Raw genomic sequence first — 25380 nt, 5'->3', positions numbered from 1 at the left:
TTGCCACATCATATTCTACCTTTGATCATATGTATAGCTACAGAGATTTAAAACTTAGCACAGTGCCTCCAGTGCTTAGCACAGAGTCTGGTACATAGTAGAAATTTATTGAATTGACTGATTGATAGAAACAGAAGAGACATTAGACTCCCTCATTGAAAAAATGAAGGAACTGAGGCTTGGAGTGCTCAAATGACTTAGAATTACAGGATCACATAACACAAAATTCTGATTAAGTGATTTGTCCAGGGTAGAATTTACAGAAGCAGAATCTGAGCTCACAGCCATTGACTCTAGAGCCAATTCTCCTGGACCACATTGACCTCCCTCCCTCCCTCCCTCCCTCCCTCCCTCCCTCCCTCCCTCCCTCCCTCCCTTCCTTCTTTCCTTCCTCATATTTCCCTTCCTTCCTCTTTTTATAAAATTTTGATTTTCTTGCTCTTTTAATTTATCTTTTTCCCCTTTGTTTTCACACCGACTTTACTAAGACCATACCCGTAGTAAGCGCCCAACTCAGGCTCTGCCTCCAGGTCCTGTTTTTCCCCTTACATGTTAAACCTGACCCAGTCACTCCCTGCTCCTGCATCCCTATTGTGATATCATAACTTCTTTTATCACTTTTGTATCCTCCATATTTAGCTTAATGTTTTGTACATAATAGGTGTTTCATAAGTGCTTGTTGAATGTAATTAAATTATCAACCCCACACTCCACATGGAATTAGTCATATTGCAACTTGAAGGTCTAAAGAGTTTCAGCCTCTGCTTCATTTGGTAAAACCCTCCTTTTGAGTATCTGTGGTTTGGGGTCCAATAAGACAGACATAAACTTGCTAGTCATGATGTGAGTTAGGAAAGCAATATTAACATCTAGAGCAACTTTCAGGGAATTCTTGTACAAATTGTTCACTTGACCTAGTTCTATGGAAAGGCCTTGCTACAGACTCACTGGGCATTGTCTAGGAGGCCATTAAGAAGTGCTTTAAAATCCATTACAAGGCAACTATTGGAGAGAGAGAGCAAGTGTACACAATCGTCAGCTCACATCCCATTAGATGAAGTGTGTGCCTTGGTCTAGGAGCCAGACAGCCAAGCACAAGAGTGATGTTGTTGTTTTTTTGTTTTTTGGGGATTTTTTTACTCAATGAACAGCCTTTGAAAAAAGGGTCAGGCTGAGATGGCCAAATGGGCGAAGCAAATGTTTTAATACAAGAAACTATTACTGACTTATGAGGTGTAAGTGCTTTCCATCTAAAGACTGGCAAATACTATCACATTTTCAGGACAACAGTGTGTGAAATGATGGTCCTTGTTAAAATAGCTGAACCAAGGAAGTACAGGCTTTAATGGAAACACTTATTACTAACAGACATGCCATGAGCCCTGAATCCCCTAGGTACAAGGGCTGTCAATATCTGGGAGATGGGGGCATGTTGGAATTTGAGGATACAATAATCACACAGTCTCCATTTCTGTTTTGTGCTGACAAGGTGGAACAAGAGGGAAATGCATTTGGAATGGCATATTATCTATGTCCAGTCCTGCAACAAGTCTCCCATTCTCTACAATTTCTTAAAGATACTTCAGAGCAGAGCAGTAGTTACCTCCTCCAGTTCTTTCAGTACCCAAGGATGGAGGTCATCTGGGTTCACTGACAAGCTCTTTGAAGGAAGCAGCTGTCATGCTTTCTTCTTAAGTTGGGTCTTACCTCTTATGAACTATTTTTGTTACTTCCAAGTCAAAAGATCATTATTATTGGTAAAAACAAAGCAAGAATTGAGAACTTAAGAGGTAGTGGAGTAGATGACAGCTTATTTGTTTAATGCATCCATTTCATAGATGAGGAAACTGGGGCCCAAAGTAATTAAGTGATACAGGATGATATATTTGGAGGTAGAAGGAAACTTAGAGGCCATATGAGCCAAACCCTCTCACATTAAAGATGGAGAAACTGAATTTGGAACGCGGGCAGCGCCAACGTTCTGTCCTACTGCAGCAGTCTAGCGGGTCCGGAACAAAGCTGGGGCTCCAGCCATGGCGGTCCAAGTCCATGTGGTTTACTGTGGTGCCTGAGGTTACAAGCCCAAGTATCTGTTACTGAAGAAGAAGCTGGAGGATGAATTCCCCGGCCTCCTGACCGTCAATGGTGAAGGCACCCGGGAGGTCACCGGTTTCTTTGAAGTAACAGTTGCTGGGAAACTTGTCCATTCCAAGAAGGCTGGACATGGCTTCGTGGACTCTCTGGACAAATACCAGTGTATAGTGGCAGAGATCAAGGCTGTCCTGAGTTAGAGGGTCCTGAAGATGGAGCCCAGGGGCCTCGTCCCCATCCCTGCCCATGGCTGCTTTATGATGGGAAGGATTGAAATGTCCTCTGGATTCCTGGTTCTTCCCTGAAATCCTTGCACCTGTTGGGCAGGGACTGGGAATGATGCCCCTGGATCCTGCACAGAGAGGGAGTGCTTGTGCGTGTCCCTGTCTGGCCATCTGCCCCTCCCCTCATCCTGTGTCTCACCTGGCCTGTGGGTCTGGCAGATTCCTCCTACTTTCTGCCCCAACCCAACCCCGATGCTGCCTCCCCCATTGAGGTCTCCCTTCGTTAGCCCCTCCTGGGTCCTCAGACATCTCTTCTGTAAAATGAAGGGGGTTTCACTGTGTGACCCTGGACAAGTCACTTAACCCTCATTGCCCTGCAAAAAAAAAGGTGTCTCAGCCTCAGAGTCTTCTCTACCTTGGCTAAAGATGGGGGGAGGCTCCCACCTGGCCTGGTGTGGCCCCGGGAGGTCCATGGAAACCCAGGAAACAGCATTTATCACAACGGTTAATTAATAAATAGAAAAAATTAAAAAAAAAGATGGAGAAACTGAGGCCTAGGGAGCTTTAGTGGCTTTCCAGTAGTATACATAAGAGGAAAGACTGGCAGCCTAGCATTCGGTGCACTATATCACATCCCTCCCTTTATCTTTATCATTCACTGCTGACTTCACCTAATTCTGAGTTTTGAGCTTCTGCCAGAATACTTACAAGACATGTGTAGTCAAGGGGTGACTAGGTGGTACAGTGGATAAAGCACCGGCCCTGGATTCAGGAGGACCTGACTTCAAATCTGGCCTCAGACACTTAACACTTACTAGCTGTGTGACCCTGGGCAAGTCACTTAACCCTCATTGCCCCACCAAAACAAAAGACATGCATAGTCACTTTTATTTACTTACCCTAGATTCTAGCTGACTGACTTTTTTTTTTTTTAACTCCCAGTTGATTGATGAGTTCTCTATCCATCCACTCTTACCTCTTTGACTAGTCCCTTTCTTCTAGTCAGAATCGTTCATGTTTATGCCATAGGAATTTTATTCATGTGAGCTTCTCATTCTTCTTGAGATAATTTCCTCTGCAGAATTTTAGGCACTCCATAGGAACCTTCTCTGAAATCTTTGAGATCTACTCAAAGACAAAAGTTAGATTCCTTAAATTTCTACCTTTGCCTTATTTAGAATTATAAGATGTGAGGTTTACTTTTTTTGAAAGTGCCAATCATTACTACTTCCCATAAAACTGCATGGGTACATCTACTCTCTCCTCTTCTCTAGGTAAATATGCCAAGTGCTCCTTCAAATAATCTTTCTCTGGGGGCAGCTAGGTGGCTCAGTGGATAAAGCACCAGCCCTGGATTCAGGAGTACCTGAGTTCAAATCCAGCCTCAGACACTTGATACTTACTAGCTGTGTGACCCTGGGCAAGTCACTTAACCCTCCTTGTCCCTCAAAAAATCAAACCAAAACAAACAAATAATCCTTCTCTGGTCTGAACTTAAAGTCTCCAGGTAAATATGTTCTTTTTGTCCTTTGCTAAATGGACTCCATTATTGGCCAAGAGACTATTAGTTCTATTTCTTAATTTGTGATTCAGAAATACAAATCCTATTCTTAGACATGATAACTGTAAAGTTCAGTCCAAGCACAATGTGGAGTTCCTTGATGGAATTCCTTGATCCCTCAAGTGGCTAGTACCTCCCTTTTCAAATGACCTTGTACTTATCATATATTTATATTTACATCTGTGTATATACATGTATAGCTTACATCATGTCAAGGAACACAATATGTACACCTACAAATGCATATGTATGTATGCATATATATGTATGTATGTATGTATGTGCTTGTAGGTGTACATATTGTGTTTCTTGATATAATTTAAGCTTTTTAGGGTAGGGGCTCTTTCGTTTTTGTCTGCATTATTAAACCAGGTATAGTACCTAGCATATAGTAGCCACTTGATGAATGCTTATTGACTTATTGCTTTTCCTAACCAGATATTAATTTCCCAAATCTGTTCCTCTCTTTGGAAATCCCTGCTATTAATCAGGGACAATGGAAGATATCACCATCTACATATGCCCCCTCTTCCATTTTGGGCTCAATATAATTTCCAACAATAATCACGAGAAATCACCAATGGTTGTCAGGTTTGAAAAGTTTGGGCAAGTTTTCCCTCATCTACTTTATATATATCCTAGGAAGAAAACATTTCATATTGATTATGTCGGGTCAATATAACTCCACTTCAAGACCCCCTTAGCTAGGAATCAACCACTGCCATGATTTGCCTTTTCTCTCTTTAACCAATGGTGACTATACATATACATATACATATACATATACATATACATATACATATACATATACATATACATATACATATACATATACATATACATATACATATACATATACACATACACATACACATACACATACACATACACATACACATACACATACACATACACATACACATACACATACACATACATCTTTCTCCCCCAATAGAATGTAAGCTCATTGAGGATAGGGACTATTTTACTTTTGTCTTTGTATTACCAGAGATTGGCACAGTGCTTGGTATGGAGAAGGCACTTAATAAGTGTTTATCAATTTATTGATTGATGCTAGATAATGATTTGGAAGCTAAAAAATGACCTTATCAAATAGTTTTTATGTAATCTTTTTTTTTTGAATTAAAAAAATTATTTTGGCGGGGCAATGAGGGTTAAGTGACTTGCCCAGGGTCACAGAGTAAGTGTCAACTGTCTGAGGCCGGATTTGAACGCAGGTACTCCTGAATCCAGGGCCGGTGATTTATCCACTGTGCCACCTAGCTGCCCCCTCATGTAATCTTTTAAAGTAATGTGTTGTTTTTCTTTTATCAAAGATAGCCTCCAATCAAATGATGGTATTTATTAATATGTTATTTTTTTAAAATATCATTTTATTTTATTCTGAATTTAACTGGCACATGTTTCATTGTCATTCATTCATTTTTAGTCATGTCTGACTCTTCTTGACCATATCTGTAATTTTCTTGGCAGAGATATTGGAGTGGTTTGCAATTTCCTTCTCCAGCTCATTTTACAGATGAGGAAACTGAGGCAAACAAGCTTAAGTGACTTGCACAGGGTCATACAACAAGTAAGTATCTGAGGCCATATTTGAAACAGCAAGATGAGTCTTCCTGATTCCAGACCCAGCACTTTATCCACTATACCATGTAGCTGCCTCGTTTGTATCTATATCTATATGTATATCTCTATCTACATTTCTATCTATATCCACATCCATAGCTGTATATGTATCTATATCTACATTTAAATTTGTATAAAATACCTTATAAATCTTAAAGCACTATATAAATTCTAGCTGTCATTATTATTACTATTATTATTATCAACATTATATGTCAAAAAGGCATAGAACATTTAGTGATCAAAAACTCATCTTTGCTTGTTTTTATGCTACACCAAGATCTCATTTGCTGGCAACTTTTGTGTGAGGTTTTAGATGCAACATGATATTCCATCTTTTTTTCATTTTCATGCCATTTTTTGCAGTCTATGGGGAGTCTAGCCAGCTTCCTGTGCTCTGTAATTAGCAAATTCAGGCCACAGGAACAGGATACCCTCTGCTGTGGCCTGAGAAGGGCTTAAGTAGAAATGCACCTTTCAGTTGCTTCCCATCTTTTCCTTTCTCATTTCTCCTCCCTGGCCACACATCAGATGCCTCCTATTCATGCTTCTGCCTCTTCATTCTCTCAGCCCCTATTCGGTTTGCTGTGGAACCCATAGAGCAATCTGTAATAGCTGCCGTGTCACTTCTACAGCCTCAATTGTCAGAAATCACATTAAAGAGCCAGCAGCTAATCATTTCTAGTGCCACCACGTTGTCCCAGAAGTGCCACACCAAATAGGAAACTATGCACTATGGCTACTATGGGAAACAACGAAAGCAATCATGTATATTTTACTTACAGAGATGGAAGCAATTCCCTTTATATAGCTTTGCAATTGGTTCCTGGACCATTTGGACCCTATTTGCTGCTTAAGGTATTTCTCGTGTCATAGTTTGGCTACATTGAAATAAAACCAAAGCTGTGATTTCTAGTTGACCTCTTATTTTTTCATGAGACAGGAAGATAGGCTAACTGGAAAGAGGCATAGGTAGCTCAAAGGGGTTGTCTCTTTCCTCTGGACCAAGGATGTCCCCTGTGCCTCTTCCCTGCCGATTCTCAGAATTTCAAGCTTCCTCCAATGCTCAGCTCAAATACTACCTCCTAAATAAGGCCTTTCTTGATTCCTAGCTACTAATAAATATAAATACAAAAATTCTACTTAACATGTAAACATTTTGTTTCCCTCAATAGACTGTAAGCTCCTCAGGGGCAGGAATTACCTTTTGTCTTTGCATGTCAGAGTCTAGTACAGTGTCCATTACAAAGAGGAGCTTAATAACACCTTGCTGGGTATACAAGACAAAAATGAAACTATCTTTGTCCTTACAGATTAAAATACCTAGGGTTGGGGGGAACTTAACCTATAGGCCAGTTTCTAAGATATCATTGGTTCATAGATCTAGAAAGCACCTCAGAAGGCAACTAATTCAACCCTCCTTTTTTAACAGATGAAGAAACTGATGCTTAGGGAGATTAGGTGACTTGTCCAAGGTAACATAGGTAGTAAGTATTAGAATGAAGATTTTATTTCAGGGAGACTGACTTGACAGTTATTACCCTTCTCATTTTACCATCCTGCTTTTTCCCATGTTTACTAGAATGGGCTTGGAATGACACACACATGGTTAACTCCCAGGCAATTTCTCAAAGGCTTTCAAGCTTGTAGGGAACTTACAGGGGGTATGTTATCTTGACAAGGCCTTTGAGAGCATAAGGGCACAACCATGCCAGAAGGAGGCATTGAACTAGGACTTAAGTAAAGGCGTGCTTTTGAAATCTATTCATATCTCATAGGTACAGCTCTAACACTAAATATCACCAAAGGACACCAAATCTATAGATATAACCTCATATCACTTGTAATGAAATAGTAGGTGTGAGTTCTTAAAAGGTTAGTGGTGGGATGTTTGTGTATATAAGAAAGAGACAGAGATAGAGACAGAGACAGAGACAGAGAGAGAGAGAGAGAGAGAGAGAGAGAGAGAGAGAGAGAGAGAGAGAGAGAGAGAGAAAGAGGCAGAGAGAGGCAGAGAGAGACACACAGAGAGACACACAGAGAGAAACAGAGAGATGAGACAAAAAGGAAAACCATCTTTGCTTTATTTTATTTATAAGATCAGTTCTGCCTGGGTTTTTGTACTTCAGGCAGATCAGTCACCACCAGACAAATTACCCCACAAGGGAAAATTCAAAAAGGGGCCAGGTAGATACAATCCAGGATAATAAATACATCTCAATATAATTTATGTAGGGGTTGAGCCAACAATTATTTGTACCCATTGAGCTTGAACTCCCTAATTATTGCATCCTCTGAATCAAGGCATTGGTGGAATTGGATGCTCCCCAGCAATTTTCTGAATATAGCTTTGGTGCAGTTGGGAGAGATATTGTATTCAAACCTGCATCCCTGCTATCCCTCTGTATATGATGGATGGATGGATGGCTCCTCTGCTCAGGCTGCCTCACTGGAGAAACCTGCCTGGTATATTCCAGGGGTTAGGAAAACTAACCCTATGATTTACCAGTTCCTCTTAGTTTCTGGGGTTCTAGGGGTATAGCATTTAAACTTATATGACCCACAGTTCCTCTGGAGTGTCATGAAAATCCTAATTAACTCAAAGTGCTACCTTAAATCAGCCACATGTCAGCATCACCATCCTCTATTGAATATTTAGCCTCTGCTCCTTAGCATTCCTTTTCTTTCCTTTCCTGATACAATTCAATTCAGTTCAACAGATACTTACATTATCTCTCCTTTTGCCTTGTACAAAACATCAATTCTAATTGTGGCTGTTTCTCTTTATTCCTAGCCTTATGTGTTCTATCTCTGCTTCACATTTTTCTTTTCTTTCTTTCTTTCTTTTTTTTTTTTTTTTTGTGGGGCAATGAGGGTTAAGCAACTTGCCCAGGGTCACACAGCTAGTGAGGTCGGATTTGAATTCAGGTCCTCCTGAATCCAGAGCCAGTGCTTTATCCACTGTGCCACCTCGCTGCTCCCTCTGCTTCGCATTTTTGATTTGGAGGCTTGAAACCAGGTAATCAATGAATGAGAAGGAATTAAATATGAGACACAGTAGTGTGGGAAGGAGGACATTGGCTCTGAAGGACCTACTACCTTTGTCACTTACCACCTGTGTAACTTTGGATCGGATATTTAATTTCTCTGGGCCTCAAGTTCTGATTTAGAAATTAAGGAGGTTGGATTATATAGTCTCCAAGGTGTCTCCAGATTGGAGTCTCCAGCTCTGAATCTAGGATAAGAGCAAAAGTAAGAAATGATATATAATTTCCCCTGACATTACTTTGAAAAGAATATATGGGGAGGTAGCTGGGTGGCGCAGTGGATAAAGCACCAGCCCTGGATTCAAGAGGACCTGAGTTCAAATCTGGCCTCAGACACTTGACATTCACTAGATGTGTGACCCTGGGCAAGACACTTAACCCCCATTGCCACGCAAAAAAAAAAAAAGAGAGAGAGAGAGAGAGAGAGAGAGAGAGAGAGAGAGAGAGAAAGAATATATGCTGGCAGAGAGGCAACACTGTATCATGGATATAGAGTTAACCAGGAAAATAAGAGTTCAAATCCTGAATTAAACACATACTTGCTGGATTACCCTGGGTAAATACTTACCCTCTCAGTGCTGTGAGTCATTCTCTAAGACTAGAAGTTACCTAGAAGGTACTGACCTGCCTTTGTGAAGAGTGTTTCCTCTCCTGATAGTGCCTTATGCCCCAAATATCATAGATGGAGTCCTGATCTCTGTATAAGCAAACACATTCGAATCATAGGTATGCATTAGCATATAAATGCACCTGTCCTTCTGTCTCTTACACCTGGTTATAGCCTTGAGGGAAGTTCTACTGGAACCAATACAAAATAAGGCCAAAAATTAGCCCAGAGGAATTAAGCATGTGGCTTTATTTTCACTGAAATTTATAATTTCTAGGCCTATATTTTCACTGATGTAAGGACCTCCTGGCAAGGAAACTCTATTTATCAATCCAAATTGGCAAATATTATGCAACTTAGAGTTTTATTTAACATATTTATTATTATAGTTATCTCCATTTTTTTTTTTTTAGTGAGGCAATTGTGGTCAAGCGACTTGCCAAGGGTCACACAGCTAGTAAGTATTTTTTTGTTTGTTTTTTTTGTTTTGTTTTTGTTTTTTGTAGGGCAATGAGGGTTAAGTGACTTGCCCAGGGTCACACAGCTAGTAAGTGTCAAGTGTCTGAGGCCGGATTTTTACTCAGGTACTCCTGACTCCAGGGCCGGTGCTCTATCCACTGCGCCATCTAGCTGCCCCAGTTATCTCCATTTTTAATAGTGGATGTGTGTGGAAGTGCAGAGGGGAGATAGAAGAGATGGCAGATGGCTGCCATTATTGATTTTGATGACTGAAGAACAAAAGCAACTCTAGCTTGGGACATAAGAAATCTGAGAAGGCCTGGTAAGAAGACTTCCTCTCTGATCCATTTTATCGAACAGTTATCCCTGCCTCTAATTTCTCATAATAAGCATTTTTGCCACTTTCAGCTATTTCAGACAACCACCATGATTCACCAAGGAGAAATAATGAGAGAGAGCATGCCAGGTATTTTCTCTTAGTGATTTGTGATGATAAAGTGTATGAGGAGTGAAAAGCTAGATTCTTTAAAAAAAAATTCATCTGAAGGCAAGAGAAGGGTGAGAGGAAATTGATCTAATTTTGGCAAGAACCTAAGACAGTATCACCAGAATGGGAGTAGTAAAAGAGAGAGAGAGGGAGGATATATGTGTGGGAGCACCAAGAAAGAAAGTTTTAAAGTGGGCTTTCTCTGAGTACCTGCTGAATGTCTGGATTTGAACCCAGCACTTCAAACTCCAAATCCAGTGTTGTTTCTTTCCATTGCACCATACTCCATTTCTCTTTATTGCTCAAAATTTCAACTTAAAAGCCTGTCAATAAGCCAGTTTAAAATCTATCAATGCAGCTAGAACATTCTTGAAAATAGACCTAATTTAGTATTGACCATTAACACTACCACCCTTTTGCAACTGTGTGTGTTTTTTTGTCTTCCTAGCTCTGCCTTTTTTGACCAAGTGACAAATGAATATGGAAAGGAAACAATTGGATGGGCTCACTGCTCTATAAAGACATCTTTAAAATTGATTGGAATTTAGAGGAAGTCTGAAGCAATTCCTCTCTCAGTTGAAATTGTGACTATCGTGGGTTTCTTTTTTAAAGTTTTATTGATGACTTTTGTTTTGAAGCCAAATGCATTTCCCATTAAAAAGTTCCACCCTCCCTTCTGATCAACCCTCCCTCATATCAAAGAAAAACCATTTAAACCAAAGCAACAATCACAGGGACTTGATCTGTCAAGGTGTGTATCCCACCACAGCCATTGCTCCCCATCTCATTGCTGAGATGAGGGAGATATTTTCACTTATAGTTCTCTACGACAAAGACCAATCTTTAAAAAGGCTCAGAGTTTCAGAGTATTCCAGTGGTGTTTCCATTGACGATAATGTAGACAGTCAGCCAGCCAACAAACATTTATTAAGTGAATATGATGTATCAAAAGCTATAATAAGTAACAATGATACAGAGAAAGAAAAAATAAACAAACAAAAACCAGGTCTCTGTCTCAAGGAGCTCACATTCCAATGGAGAGAGATGAGGAAATAGGAATGTAATAGCACCTATCTCACAGGGTTGTTGTGAGAATCATTAGATAATAAATATCGAGGGCTTGGCAAATTTTAAAGCACTATATAAATAATGCTATTTTTATTATTTCAGTCATATGTGAGTATTGTTCTCCTAGTTCTGCATATGATCATAAAATCACTTCATGTTTCTCTGAATTCCTCATATTGTTTCGTATGGCATTTTTATATGCTATTACATTAATAATACCACAATTTGTTCATCCATTTCTATTACCAAGCAGAATCCTTTCAAGGCAATTGGATCTCAATTTTAAAGTTCTCTTCCTCCCAGCTAACTTGAGAAATTCTCAGCCATTGCAATATTTATTTCATCTTAGCCAAGGCTCCTCAAGAGATATGGAACAGTGAGAGGGGAACTGATTGGTTGCACTTTCTTTAGCCTTCTGGCCTGGCTTGACTCAAGATACTTAGATTTCTATGTCTGGGGAACTTGATCAGTTTTATAAGGAAAAGGACGGTCTTTCTTGGTCTTATTAGTTCCTCCTACCACTAAAAATGTGGGTTTTATTTCAATTTAATCAAGAACCAAAATTTTATAAATGTCATAAATATTTGAAATCTTATATTCAATTTGTTATATACCTTTGTGTCTCAAAAGACTTCTGCAATTTAAACTTTAATAGATTTAATAGCTTGAAACTGACCTAAGACTTTGGGGACATCTATATATTTAAAGGAAAAGCAAGATGAATATAATAGAAAATCACAGCTTTATGCGAAATTTTCTGTTATATGCTATACATGGAATAATCCTTTTTACTCTGGTCACGTCAACAAGTATTTATTAAGCACTTACTCAGTGCCAGTCAGAGGCAGCTAGGTGGGGTAGTGGATAGAGTTTTGGGCCTGAAGTCAGAAAGACTCATCTTCCTGCTTTCAAATATGGCCTCAGACACTTACTAGTTGTATGACCCTGTGCAAGTCACTTAAGCTTGTTTGCCTCAGTTTCCTCATCTGTAAAATGAGCTGGAGAAGGAAATTGCAAACCACTCCAGTATCTCTGCCAAGAAAATTACAGATATGGTCAAGAAGAGTCAGAACATTACTGAAAATGATTTAATGACAATAAAACATGTGCCAGTTAAATTCAGAATAAAATAAAATGATATTTAAAAAAATAACATATTAATAAATACCATCATTTGATTGGAGGCTATCTTTGATAAAAGAAAAACAACACATTACTTTAAAAGATTACATGAAAACTGTTTGATAGGGTAATTTTTAGCTTCCAAATCAAATGCCTGTATATATATGTATATATATAATTTACATACCTATATGTATGTGTATGTATATATGTATGTATAATATGTGTGTATATATGTATATGTGTGTCTATATTATATATTATACATATATAATCTTTAAAATCTACCTACCCATATATGTATATGTCCCCCCTCCTCCCAGATTGCTGCTTTGTCATGGCAGAGGTGCTTGTATAACTCAATGAAACTATGAGTTATTCTGTGCAGAGTTACCCAAGATGGAGAGGTGGAGAATTCTAACAATGTTATCTATAGGGGTAGAAAATGTCAAATCACTCCAGTATCTTTGCCAAGAAAAACTTATGGATTGTGCTAAACTGATAAAAAGAGATGACATCAGAAGATGAGCCCCCCTCCCTCCCCCTGGTGGGATGGTTTCCAACACACTATTGGGGAAGAGCAGAGGACAACTACAAGTAGCTCCAGTAATAATAAAGTGGCTGGGCCAAAGCTGAAAGGAAGCTGAGGTGCAGATGCATTTGGTGATGAAAGAAAAGTCAATATTACACAGGAACCTGGAATACAAGATACATCAACCAAGGTAAGCTACATCTGGTCAAATAGGAGATGGAAAGATTAAACATTAACTTCTTGGGTGTCAGTGAACTTAAATGGATGAATTTAATTCAGATGATCATTATGCATACATACTACTGTGGGCAAGAATCCCTTAGAATAAATCAAGTAGCCCTCATAGTCAATAAAAGAGTGAGAAAAGCAGGACTGTGTTCTTAAAATCTCAAAAATGAATGATATGTTTGAATCCAAGAAAAAACATTCAACATCACAGTAACAGGAGTCTATGCTCCAACCACTAATGCCAAAGAGGACAGAGTTGATCAGTTCTATGAAGACCTACAGCATCTGCTGGAAATACCCCCTCCCCCCCTCAAAAAAGATGTCACATTCATCACAGGGGATTAGAATGTTAAAGTAGGAAATCAAAAAAATAATTGGAATAACAGGCAAATTTGGCCTTGGAGTATAAAATGAAGCAGGCCAGAGACTAATTCTGTTTTGTTAAGATAACTTGATGATCATAACAAACACTGATTTTCAACAACCCAAAAGGTGACTCTACACATGGTCATCACCAGATGGTCAATATAAAAATCAGATTGATTGTATATTTTGCAGCCAAAGTTGGAGAAGCTCTATATAGTAATTTTAAAAAGAGACCTGGAGCTGACAGTGGATCAGATCATGAACTTCTTATTGCCAAATTCAGGCTTAAATTGAATAAAGTATGGAAAACTATCAGTCCATATGGGTATGACCTAAGTCCTATCTTTTATAAATGGGAAGTGGAGGTGATGAATAGATTTAACACATTAGATCTGGCAGATAGAATGGCTGAAGAACTATGGACAGAAGTTTGCAACATTGTACAGGAGGCAGCAACAAAAGACATTCAGAAGATAAAGAATAAGAAAGCAAAATTTCTGTCTGATGAGACTTCACAAATAGCTGGGGAAAGAAGGAAAGGAAAAGGTAAAGGAAAAAAAGATTTCCCAATGATTGCAGAATTCTAGAGAATAGTAAGGAGAGATAAGAAGGCTTCTTAAATGAGTAATGCGAAGAAATAGAAGGGAACAATAGAATGGGAAAGATAAAAGATCTTTGCAAGAAAATCAAAGATATCAAGGAAAAGTTTCATGCAAAAATGGGCATGACAAAAGACAAAAATGGTAGGCACTTAGAAGAAGAGATTAAGAAAAGGTGGCAATAGGGGTAGCTAGGTGGTGCAGTTGATGAAGCACTGACCCTGGATTCAGGAGGACCTGAGTTCAAATCTGTCCTCAGACACTTGATACCTTCAAGCTGTGTGACCCTGGGCAAGTCACTTAACCCCCATTGCCCTGCAAAAAAGTGGCAATAATATACAGAAGTATACAAAAGATCTTAACATCACTGATAATCACAATGGTGTGTTTCCTGAACTTGAGCCAGATATTTTGGAGAATAAAGTCAAGTAGACCTTAGGAAGCATTGCTAACAATAAGGCTGGTGAAGGTGATGGAATCACAGGTGAGCTATTTTAAACCCTAAAAGATGATCTTGTTAAAGTGCTGCATTCAATATTCCAGCAAATTTGGAAAACACAACAGTGGCCAATTAATTGGAAAAGATCAGCTTATGTCCCAATCCTAAAAAGAAGGGCAATGCCAAAGAATGTTCAAATCACTGAACAACTCCTCTCATTTCACATGCCAGCAAGCTTAAGATTCTGTATGCTAGGCTTCGGCAATATGTAAACTGAGGATTACCAGAAGAGCAAGCTGGTTTTCAAAGAGACAGAGAAACTAGAGACAAAATTGCCAACATTCACTGGATTATGAAGAAAGCAAGAGAGTTCCAGAAAAAATCTACTTCTGCTTCACTGACTACACTAATGCCTTTAATTATGTGGATCATAACAAAATGTGGCACACCCTCCAAATGATGGGAGTACCAGATTATCTTGTCTTCTGAGGAACCCATATATGGGCTAAAAAAAGCAACAGATAGAATCTCATATGGAGCAATGGATTGATTTAAGATCAGAAAAGGAGTATGACAACTTTGTGCATTGTCATCTTATTTATTTAACTGATATGCAGAGTACATCATGAGAAATACCAGGCTTAATGAATCAAAAACTGGAATTAGGGTTGCTGGGAGAAATATCAACAACTTCAGATATGCAGATGATACCATTCTGATGGCAGGAATTAAAGGTGAGTTAAGAAGCTTCCTGATGAGAGTGAAAGGGGACAGTCTAAAAGCTGGCTTGAAGCTTAACATAAAAAAAAAAAACACCTAAGATATTGGCACCTGGTCCCATCACTGCCTGGCAAATAGAGGGAGGAAAAATGGAAGCAGTGTCAGATTTTATATTCTTGAGCCCAAAGATCAGACAGAGACTAGAGCCATGAAATTAAAGACAATTGCTACTTGAAAAGAAAGGTATGACAAATCTGGACAGCATACTAAAAAGCAGAGATATCATCTTGCTGCCAAAGGTCTGTATAGTCACAGCTATGGTTTTTCCAGTAGCAATATATGGCTGTGAGAGTTGGACTATAAGGAAAGCTGAGTGAATTTTTGAACTATGGTGGTAGAGAAAATTTTTTAGAGTTCCATGAAAAAAAAGGAGGTTAAATGAATCAATACATAGAGAAATTAATTTAGTTTGAATGGAAGGTCAAATACTGCATCTGAAACTGAAATACCTTGGTCATATAATGAGAAGAAAGGACTCACTGGGAAAGCTCTGATGTTAGGAAAGTTTGAATGCGAAAGGGAAAAGGGAAGGCAGAGGATGAGATGGATAGATAGTGTTATATAAGCAATGCATATGAGCTTGGGCAGGCTTTGGGAGACAGTGGAGGTTAGAAGGGCTTGGTATGATATGTTCCATGGGATCATGAAGAGTCATACATGACTGAAAAACTGAACAACAACATATGTGTATGTGTAGGCAGATACAAAATAGATGTAAATTTCATGCAGGGAGGGAGCACTAGCATCTGACGGTGTCCTCTAGATGATGGTGGTCTGGAGCCACTGCTTGAAGGGGGAAAATGGCTTCTAAGAGAAGCAGGTGAGTAGGCAATGTATTCCTAGCATGGAGGTGGGGGGCAGCCTTTGCAAATCTCCATGGAGACAGGAAATGGAGTCCAATGTAGCTGAGGAACAGTAAGAAGGCCACTCTGACTGGGTTTTAGAATATATGAAGCAAAGTGATGAGTAATAAAGTCCAAGATTTAAATTGAGGCTATGTTATGAAAGACTTTAAATGCAAAACAGAAGAACCTTCACTGGAGCTTATTGAATTGGGGGTAGGCAGTAGGAGAGAAGTGTGAAATGGTCAGGTTCTCTATACTTTAGGAAAATCATTTTGGTAGCTGTATGGAAGATGGCTTGCTGTGAGTGGGGTGAGACTTGCTGGAGGAGATCATTGGTATATGGATGTGATGTCCCTAGGCTCCCCTTCCTGATTTGAAGTTCTGAATGATCATAACATCTGGAAAATTCAAACAGAAATCCTGGAGTGCAGAGAGAGTACACTGATACCATATTAGCCATGGTTTTCCCTGCGTAAATTAAAGCAGACTTATAGGCAGGTGCCTCTGTTTAAAGAAAACAGTTGGATCCTTAGAGATTTTCCCCAGAGCGCTCCTTTAGGCCCCTTGCTCTCCACTTTCCATTATACCAATCTGTGGTGTAGCTAGGTGCTGCAGTGGATAGAGCACAGGCTCTGGAAACAGTAGGACATGAGTTCAAATCTCACCTCAGACACTAGCTGGGTGACCCTGGGCAAGTCACTTAATCACAATTGATTTAAACATCCAGGAGCATTTCCAGTAATCCTGATATATATCTTGCCACTGGACCCAGATGGTGTTGGAGGAGTAAGGTTGGTGACCTTGCACAGCCCTGCCTCACTTAAATACAATTCAGTGCAAGTCATGACATCACTCCAATGTCATGGTCCTCTTCAAGAACAAAGGACAAACAACAACAATACCAATTTATCAACATGTTATATCTCAGTTGTAGAAAGCATACTTTTGGATGGCAGGGGACTACACATTTTCATCTTTGAGTTCCAAGCACTTGTACATATGCAATTTTTGTCTTGGACCTACCATTTTCATCAATATAAGGCAATTATACCCATTCATGTAGGTTGGAAACTTCTGCAATTTACCATTTTTTGAGATTTCTCTAGGACACTGAGAGGTTAAATATCTTGCCCAGTATGTGTCTAAGATGGGACTTAAATCCAAGTTTTCTTACCTCCAAGGCAGACTCTCTATTACTCCTTGCCTCTTCCCGCTTTGTACATAGTAGGAATTTAATGTCTATTGAAATTTAATTGCAGTGTCTTCCTCTTTCTTCTTGCACATAAAGTTGAGGCAAAGTTTACATGAGGTTCAAGTTACTATGTAGATCAATACAAGGGAACTGCTAAAGCCAGCTCATACTAGACAGCAAGAGTCCAGAATCAAATTTTCAGTGTAAGAATTTACACCTAAAATGGCAAATGCTACAAATCAGGGAAAGATTTATTGTCTTGTTCATTGCCTAGATTTAACGGGGTAATGGAGTAAATAATAATGTAGGTCAAACTTTAAAGTATGTAGTATATACATTTTCCCAGAGAGTTGCTTATTAAACAGTAACCAGAACACCATTGATCAGCATCTACTTAAACAACATCTGTGAAATAAATATATGATAAGAATGATAATTCCTAAAATGTTTTTCTCGCATCATGGTGGAGAATATCAAATAAGATCAATTGTGTATTTTACCAATGCGAAAACTAAGGCTCAAATGTCGTGAATGAGTTGTACAATGTCATCATAAAGTACTATCTCTTATCATCATTATCATTTTTTTACTATTATTGTATAGCACCCAGTTCCAATTAATCAATCAACATTTATTAATTACATATTATGTACAAGGCACTATAGTAAGAGCTGGAGATACAAAAAGAAGCAAAAGATAATCCCTGCCCTCAAGGAGCTCTAATGGAGGAGACAAAAGACAAACAACTATATCCAAGGCAAACTATAGATGGGATAAATAGGACATAATTAAAAGAGGGGAAGTGCTGGAATTAAGGGGGATTAGGGAAAGCTTCGCATATAAAGTGGTATTTTAAATGGGAATTAAGGAAAGCTAGGAAGAAAACTATTGGAGGAACAAAGTTTTGAATTACACAATTTAGACTGGAAATCTTTGTTGTTTAATGGCTATATTGACTACACTCCATGCGACCTACATATTATATCTTCCCACTGGGATGTATTCTCTTTAAGGAGAGGGGCCATTTTGTTCCTTTATCTTTTTATCATTAGCACCTGGCACATAGTAGATACTTAAGAAATATTTGTTGAATTGAATTGATTCCCATCCCCAAGGAAAATATAAGAAGGCAAAGGGGATGGATTAGCCAAAATTTCTCTAGATTTATTGTCAACATTAGTCAAATCCCCCAAAATAACAACAGCAACAAAAACAATAACAAACAACAGCAAAAAGAAAAGAGAAAGAAAAAATACTAAAGCACAGGTCTGACTGTGTCACTTATTTGCTCAAGAAACTGTAATGGCTTCCTTTTGCTTCTAGGATAAAATAGAAACTCCTCTCTTTGGAATTCAGTTATTGACAATTTGATTTCAAATTATCTTTTCAGATTGGTTTTATATTACCCCTCCTCACAGACTATGTTTCAGCCAAATTGACTTCCGTGTTCTTTCTCATTCATGACATTCTGTCTTTCCTCCTGGGCTTTTGTTCAAGCTATTCCCACATGACCTGTTCATCCTGGCTTTCTAAAAGCCCTAGCTTTCTTTGGAATTCAGTTCATGTTTTACTTTCTACTGGAAGCCCTCCCCGATTCCTTCAGTTTTCATGCTATCACCTATATCCTCTCTCAAAGCTTTGTTCACATTTTCTTTTGAGTTATTTCTATTTTATATTTACCTTTCTTGGGTCATGCTGTGCAAAGTGTGCTGAACTTGGAATCAGGGACCATAAAGTTGAATCCCAGCTGTGCCCCATGCTACATGTCTGACCTTTCCTCAGTTTCTTCAACTATAAAATAATAGCATTGCATTAGACATCTTCTGAATTCACTTTTAGCTATTCACATATGATCCCTATCATCCTCTCTTGTTTTCCCTGAGTAGCATGGACCTTCCTATGGGACAATCTATTTCATATTTGTCTTTGCATGACACATAGTAAGAACCAAATAAATACTTATTGAGTTGAATCAAATTAACAGGCTCATTATTGCTTAATTCTACCTTGCCTGCTTAGTGTAGACTTACCTTTTTTTTTTTTTTAAGGGAGGGGAGAGAAATGTAGATACTGATCTTAGAGACAGTTCATAATACTACGCATGGCAAAGTAGGTAGAATGGGAACTTCCCTAAATCATATCACTAATTTTATAGTGTGTTTTTTTGGGGGGGTGAGGCAATTGGGGTTAAGTGACTTCCCAGGGTCACTTAAGTGTTAAGTGTCTGAGGCCAGATTTGAACTCAGGTCCTCCTGAATCCAGGGCCAGTGCTCTATCTACTACACCACCTAGCTGCCCCTATTTTATAGGGTCAAGAAACCCAAAGTAATACCACTCTAGTGTTATCTATGCTTAAGCTTATATCCTGACTCAGGACTGGAGAGATACACCCAGTGACTACGCAATGGAGCTGTTATTCTTATATAAATGGAAAGAACTGTTTTCACCCTTGCTCCTGCCAACATTTATGTGGCTAATGATGCAATATAGCCCTTGCACAAATGTACTCAATGGATAACTTGAGTGACTTGCTCAGCTTATAGCTTGTTGTTGTTTAGTAATTTTTCGGTAATGTCCGATTCTTTGTGACCCATTTTGGAGTTTTCTTGGCAAAGATAATGGAATGATTTGCCATTTCCTTCTCCAGCTCATTTAAGAGCTAAGGAAACTGATAACAGAAGGGCGGAGCCAAGATGGCGGAGAGGAGTCAGCAAGTTGCCTGAGCTCTCCTTCTATTCCCCCCAAAAGAACATTAAATCAAGCCTCTGGATGGATTCTGAAACTACAGAACTTGCAAAGAGACAGAGAGACACAGTCTTCCAACAAGAGATAATTTAGAAGACTTCAGGAAAGTTTGGTCTGACTCTGGTAAAAGGGAGGCACAGTGCAGGGTGGCAGTGCAGTGCTGAGGGGGTCAGGGCAAGTCAACAGGAAGCTATGGGCCACAGCCAAGCAACTGAGGCCCCTGGATCCTGGTTCAAAAATCTGGTGGTGCAGCAGGACAGTGGTAAAACCCATCTGCACCAGCTGAGAGGGCAGGCTGCCAGCTGAAGGGCAATGCACAGGACAGGTGCAACCAGGCCTACTGATCCCAGGGCACTCTGACAGGAAGTCCAGGGTGAGGAGAAATCCACAAGGTATAGAGGCCTCAGAGTAGAAAGCCGGTGACACAGCCCCTATACCCCAGCACAAGAAGCTTGAAACAGGGACCCTGGTGCCTGCAGAGCAGACATCAATTTAAAAAATAAATAAATAGATAAATAAGTTACATTATGAGTAAGAAACAAAAAAGAGCTCTCACCATTGAGAGCTTCTGTATCAATAGGGAAGAGGCAAACACAAACTCAGATGAGGACAATACTGTCAAATTGCCTACATATGAAGCCTCAAGAAGGAAGATGAATTGGTCTCAAGAACAAAAAGCCTTCTTGGAGGAGCTCAAAAAGGATTTAAAAAATCAATTGAGAGAGGTAGAAGAAAAAATGGGAAGAGAGCTCAAAAAGGATTTACAAAGTCAATTGAGAGAGGTAGGAGAAAAAATGGGGAGAGAAATGAAAGCAAAACAAGGAAATTATGAAAAAAGAATCAGCAGCTTGGAAAAGGAAACACAAAGATTGACTGAAGAAAACAATTCCTTAAAAAATTCATCTGGCCAAATGGAAAAAAAGGTGCATAATCTCACTGAATAAAACAATGCCTTAAAAATTCATTTGTTCAAATAGAAAAAAAGGTGCATAATCTCGTTGAAGAAAACAATGCCTTAAAAATTAAAATTGGACAGTCGGAAGAGAATGAATCCATGAGACAGCAGAAATCAGTCAAGCAGAATCAAAAGAATGAAAAAATAGAAGAAAATGTGAAATACCTCATTGGAAAGACAACTGATCTGGAAAACACATCCAGGAGAGACAATTTGAGAATCATTGGATTGCCTGAAAGCTTTGATCAGAAAAAGAGTCTAGACACCATATTTCAGGAAATTATTAAGGAGAACTGCCCTGATATTATAGAATCAGGAGGTAAAATTGCCACTGAAAGAATCCACTGATCACCTCCTGAAAGAGAACCCCAAAAGGAAAACTCCAAGGAATATTATAGCCAAATTCCAGAATTATCAGGTGAAGGAGAAAATACTCCAAGCAGCCAGAAAGAAGCAATTTAAATATCACGGAGCCACGGTCAGGATTACTCAGGACCTGGCAGCTTCAACATTAAAGGATCACAAGGCTTGGAATATGATATTCCGGAAGGCAAAGGAGCTTGGATTGCAGCCAAGAATCTATTACCCAGCAAAAATGTGCATTCTCTTTCAGGGGAAAAGTTGGACATTCAATGACATTGGGGACTTTCAAGGTTTCCTGATGAAAAGACCAGAACTGAATAGAAAATTTGATCTTAATATAAAAGACTCAAGGGAAGTTTAAAAAGGTAAACAGGGGAAAAATGTTATTCAATTACGTTAAACTGTTTACATCCCTACACGGGAAGATAATACTTATAACTCTTGAGAACTGTAAATGTATTTGGGCAGAGAGAAGGAGTGTACACAGAGGGTATAAATATAAATTGTCTTTGATGTGATGATACAAAGAAAATTAAGGGGTTAAAAGGGAGTTTATGGGGAGAAGAGGTGTAATGGGGTGAGTTACATCATATGAAGAGGTGAAAAAAAATTTACAATAGAGGGAAAGAAGGGAGGGGTGAGAATTGTTTCAACCCTACTCTCATTAGAATTGATTCAAAGAGGGAATAACATATATGTTCATTTGGATAAAGAAACTTAGCTTATTCTTAAGGGAAGGGGGGACTGATAGAAGGGAGGGCAAAAGCAAGGGAGAAAAGGGTAAAGAAAAGGAAGTGGGTGATAAAAAGGGAGGGCAGATGGGGGACGCAGAGTTAAGGAGCAAAACGTTGGTGAGGAGGAATAGGGTGAAAGAAGGGGGAATGAGAACAAAGCTGGTAAATAAATGGAGAGGAATAGACAGCAATAATAACTTTGAATGTGAATGGGATGAACTCTGCTATAAAATGGAAGCAAATTGCAGAGTGGATTAAAAACCAGAATCCTACAATATGCTGTTTACAAGAAACACATTTGAAGCAGAGAGATACACACAGAGTAAAGGTAAAAGGCTGGAACAGTATATATTATGCTTCAGCTAAAGTGAAAAAAACAGGGGTAGCAATCCTTATCTCAGATAAAGCACAGGCAAAAATAGATCTCACTAAAAGAGATAAGGAAACTACATCTTGCTAAAAGGTACTATAGATAATGAAGTAATATCAATATTAAATATGTATGTGCCAAGTGGTATAGCATCCAAATTCTTAGAGGAGAAGTTAAATGAGTTACAAGAGGAATTAGACAGCAATAGTATACTAGTGGGGAATCTGAACCTCCCCCTCTCAGAATTAGATAAATCTAGCCACAAAATAAATAAGAAAGAAGTGAAAGAGGTAAATACAATACTAGAAAAGTTAGACATGATTGATGTCTGGAGAAAAGTGAATGGGGATAGAAAGGAATATACCTTTTTCTCAGCAGTACATGGCACATTTTCAAAAATTGACCATGTATTAGAGTACAAAAACGTCATAGTCAAATGTAGAAAGGCAGAAATAGTAAATGCATCCTTCTCAGATCATGATGCAATAAAAATTACATGTAAGAATGAGTAATGGAAAATTAGACTGAAAATCAATTGGAAACTAAATAATTTCATTCTAAAGAATGAATGGGCCAAACAACAAATCATAGAAAAAATCAATAACTTTATCCAAGAGAATGACAATAATGTGACAACATACCAAAATCTATGGGATGCAGCCAAAGCAGTGCTTAGGGGGAAATTTATAGCTCTAATTGCTTACATGAATAAAAAAGAGAAAGTGGAGATCAATGAATTGGGCATGCAACTTAGAAAGCTAGAAAAAGAACAAATTAGAAATTCCCAATTAGATACTATCTAGAGAACCTGAAAATTAAAGGAGAAATTAATAAAATCGAAAGCAAGAAAACTATAGAATTAATCAATAAAACTAAGAGCTGGCTTTTTGAAAAAAAAACAATAAAAAAGATAAAGTATTGGTTAATTTGATTTTAAAAAAAAGAAAGAAGAAAACCAAATCACCAGTATCAAAAATGAAAAGGGTGATATTACCACCAATGAAGTGGAAATTAAATCAATAATTAGGAATTATTTTGCCCAACTGTATGCCAATAAATTTGACAATCTAAATGTAATGGATAAATATCTACAAAAATACAAACTGCCAAGGTTAACTGAAGAGGAAATAAAAAATAAGGAAACTGAGGTGAACAGGATTAAGCAACTTGCCCAGGGTTACACAGCTAGTAAGTGTCTGATTCCAGATTTGAACTTATGTATCCCTGACTCTAGGCTTGACACTTTGCCCACTGTGTCATCTAGGTACTCTATTTATCTTGTATCTGTTGTTGTAGCAAGTTCTACAATAGCTCTTGTAACTCTGGGTCCATTGTGGAAAGCAAGAAAGAGAGGAAGGAAGGGAGGAAGAAAGAAAGAAAGAGAGAGAAAGAGAGAGAGAGAAAGGAAAGGAACAAAGGAAGAGAAAAGGAAGGAAGAACTAAAGAAAGAAGAGAGAGAGAGAGAGAAAGAGAGAGAGAGAGACCCAAAATGTGAGATTTGCATAAAGTACAAGCTAGTTAACTAGATTCTTCATAGTATAGAGATAATCACAATTCCATAGTATAATGGACAGAATGCTGTATTTGCATTCAGAAAGATAGGGATTCAAATCCTATTGAGGACATTAACCTGCTCTGTTATCTCAGGCAAGTAATTTAACTGCTTTTAATTTAACCTCTGCTGTCTCATCTATAAAATGAGGTGGTTGTACACAAAGGCTTCTATTTACAATCCCTTCCACTTCTAAAGTTATGATCTTATGATTCAATGTAGCAAATGCTTTCTCTTACTATTATAAGTCCAATCTATTAGGAGCAAAAATCTATATATAGTGAAAAGCTATTTACACATTTTTTTTTTTGCTGATGTTCTAAGAATGTCATCACAATTCCATTTTTCCATCCAACCTACTTCTCACTATAATCCTCCCTTCTCCAATATGACAGATAAATGCAAACTATAGCAGAAATGCTCATGAAAAACAAACCAAAATGAGAACAATTGAGATAAAGGACAGGATCATGTCAGCAAAAGGGAAGAAATAAAATGCCACCCCACTCACCTGCAACTTCTCTACGTAGTTGGCTTCAAACTTCATTGACATGAAAATGGGGAAGCTTCCCCATCTAGTAAGTCACTCTAAAATGTAGCCTGTATCCAGTATGGCTCCTGGCAGGTTGGTGAAACCAATTAATACTAAGTGAAAGGCTTTGCTGATATGCTCCTAACTTCACTAGTCCATAGAGCTAAAAGCATAGGTTCCCTTTTGAAATAGACTTTCATTTTAGTTCCAAGAGCTGAGGGTAAAATATTAATTTCCAGATACTATTCAGAATGATTTTTTTCTCTTGTCATGGAAACAGAAACTAGAAAGACTAGGATTTCTGAGCTCTACTAACATCTGTTCTCTTTGTATTAAAAAGTGGTATGGGGGGCGGCTAGGTGGCACAGTGGATAAAGCACCGGCCCTGGATTCAGGACTCCCTGAGTTCAAATCCGGTCTCAGACACTTGACACTTACTAGCTGTGTGACCCTGGGCAAGTCACTTAACCTCCATTGCCCTGCAAAAAAAAAAAAGTGGTATGAACAGAGTCAAATGATTTTTCTATGCAAATGGCCAAGGAAAAGGGTTGATGAGGTTCAATTCATCCCTTTGATAACTCAAAAAATGATAGATATTAAAAGAGAGGATGGAGTATAAGAAGTTGAGTCTGCTCATTATCTAAATCTGGAAGTTCTGCTGACATAGGTAGCAGGACCTTTAAAATATATCTGAATATTCATAATAATAACTTTCCATTTTTATCTCTAATATTTTTCTATAATGTCACTACTTATAAAAGTTAGTGATTAATATTATAGTAGTAGGACAAGATGCAATAAAGACATTAATGTTGCTGCCTATCTAGGTACTGTC

At 38.4% G+C, this 25380-nt stretch overlaps 1 pseudogene; it reads left to right on the top strand.

The window, feature by feature from the left end:
- Nucleotides 1–1972: 1972 nt before the first annotated feature.
- Nucleotides 1973–2364, top strand: LOC122735256 (annotated as a pseudogene).
- The last annotated feature ends 23016 nt before the right edge of the window (nt 2365–25380 follow it).

Source organism: Dromiciops gliroides, chromosome 1 (assembly GCF_019393635.1).
Source record: "Dromiciops gliroides isolate mDroGli1 chromosome 1, mDroGli1.pri, whole genome shotgun sequence".
NCBI lineage: Eukaryota > Metazoa > Chordata > Mammalia > Microbiotheria > Microbiotheriidae > Dromiciops > Dromiciops gliroides.
This window is presented reverse-complemented; position numbering and strand designations above follow the sequence as displayed.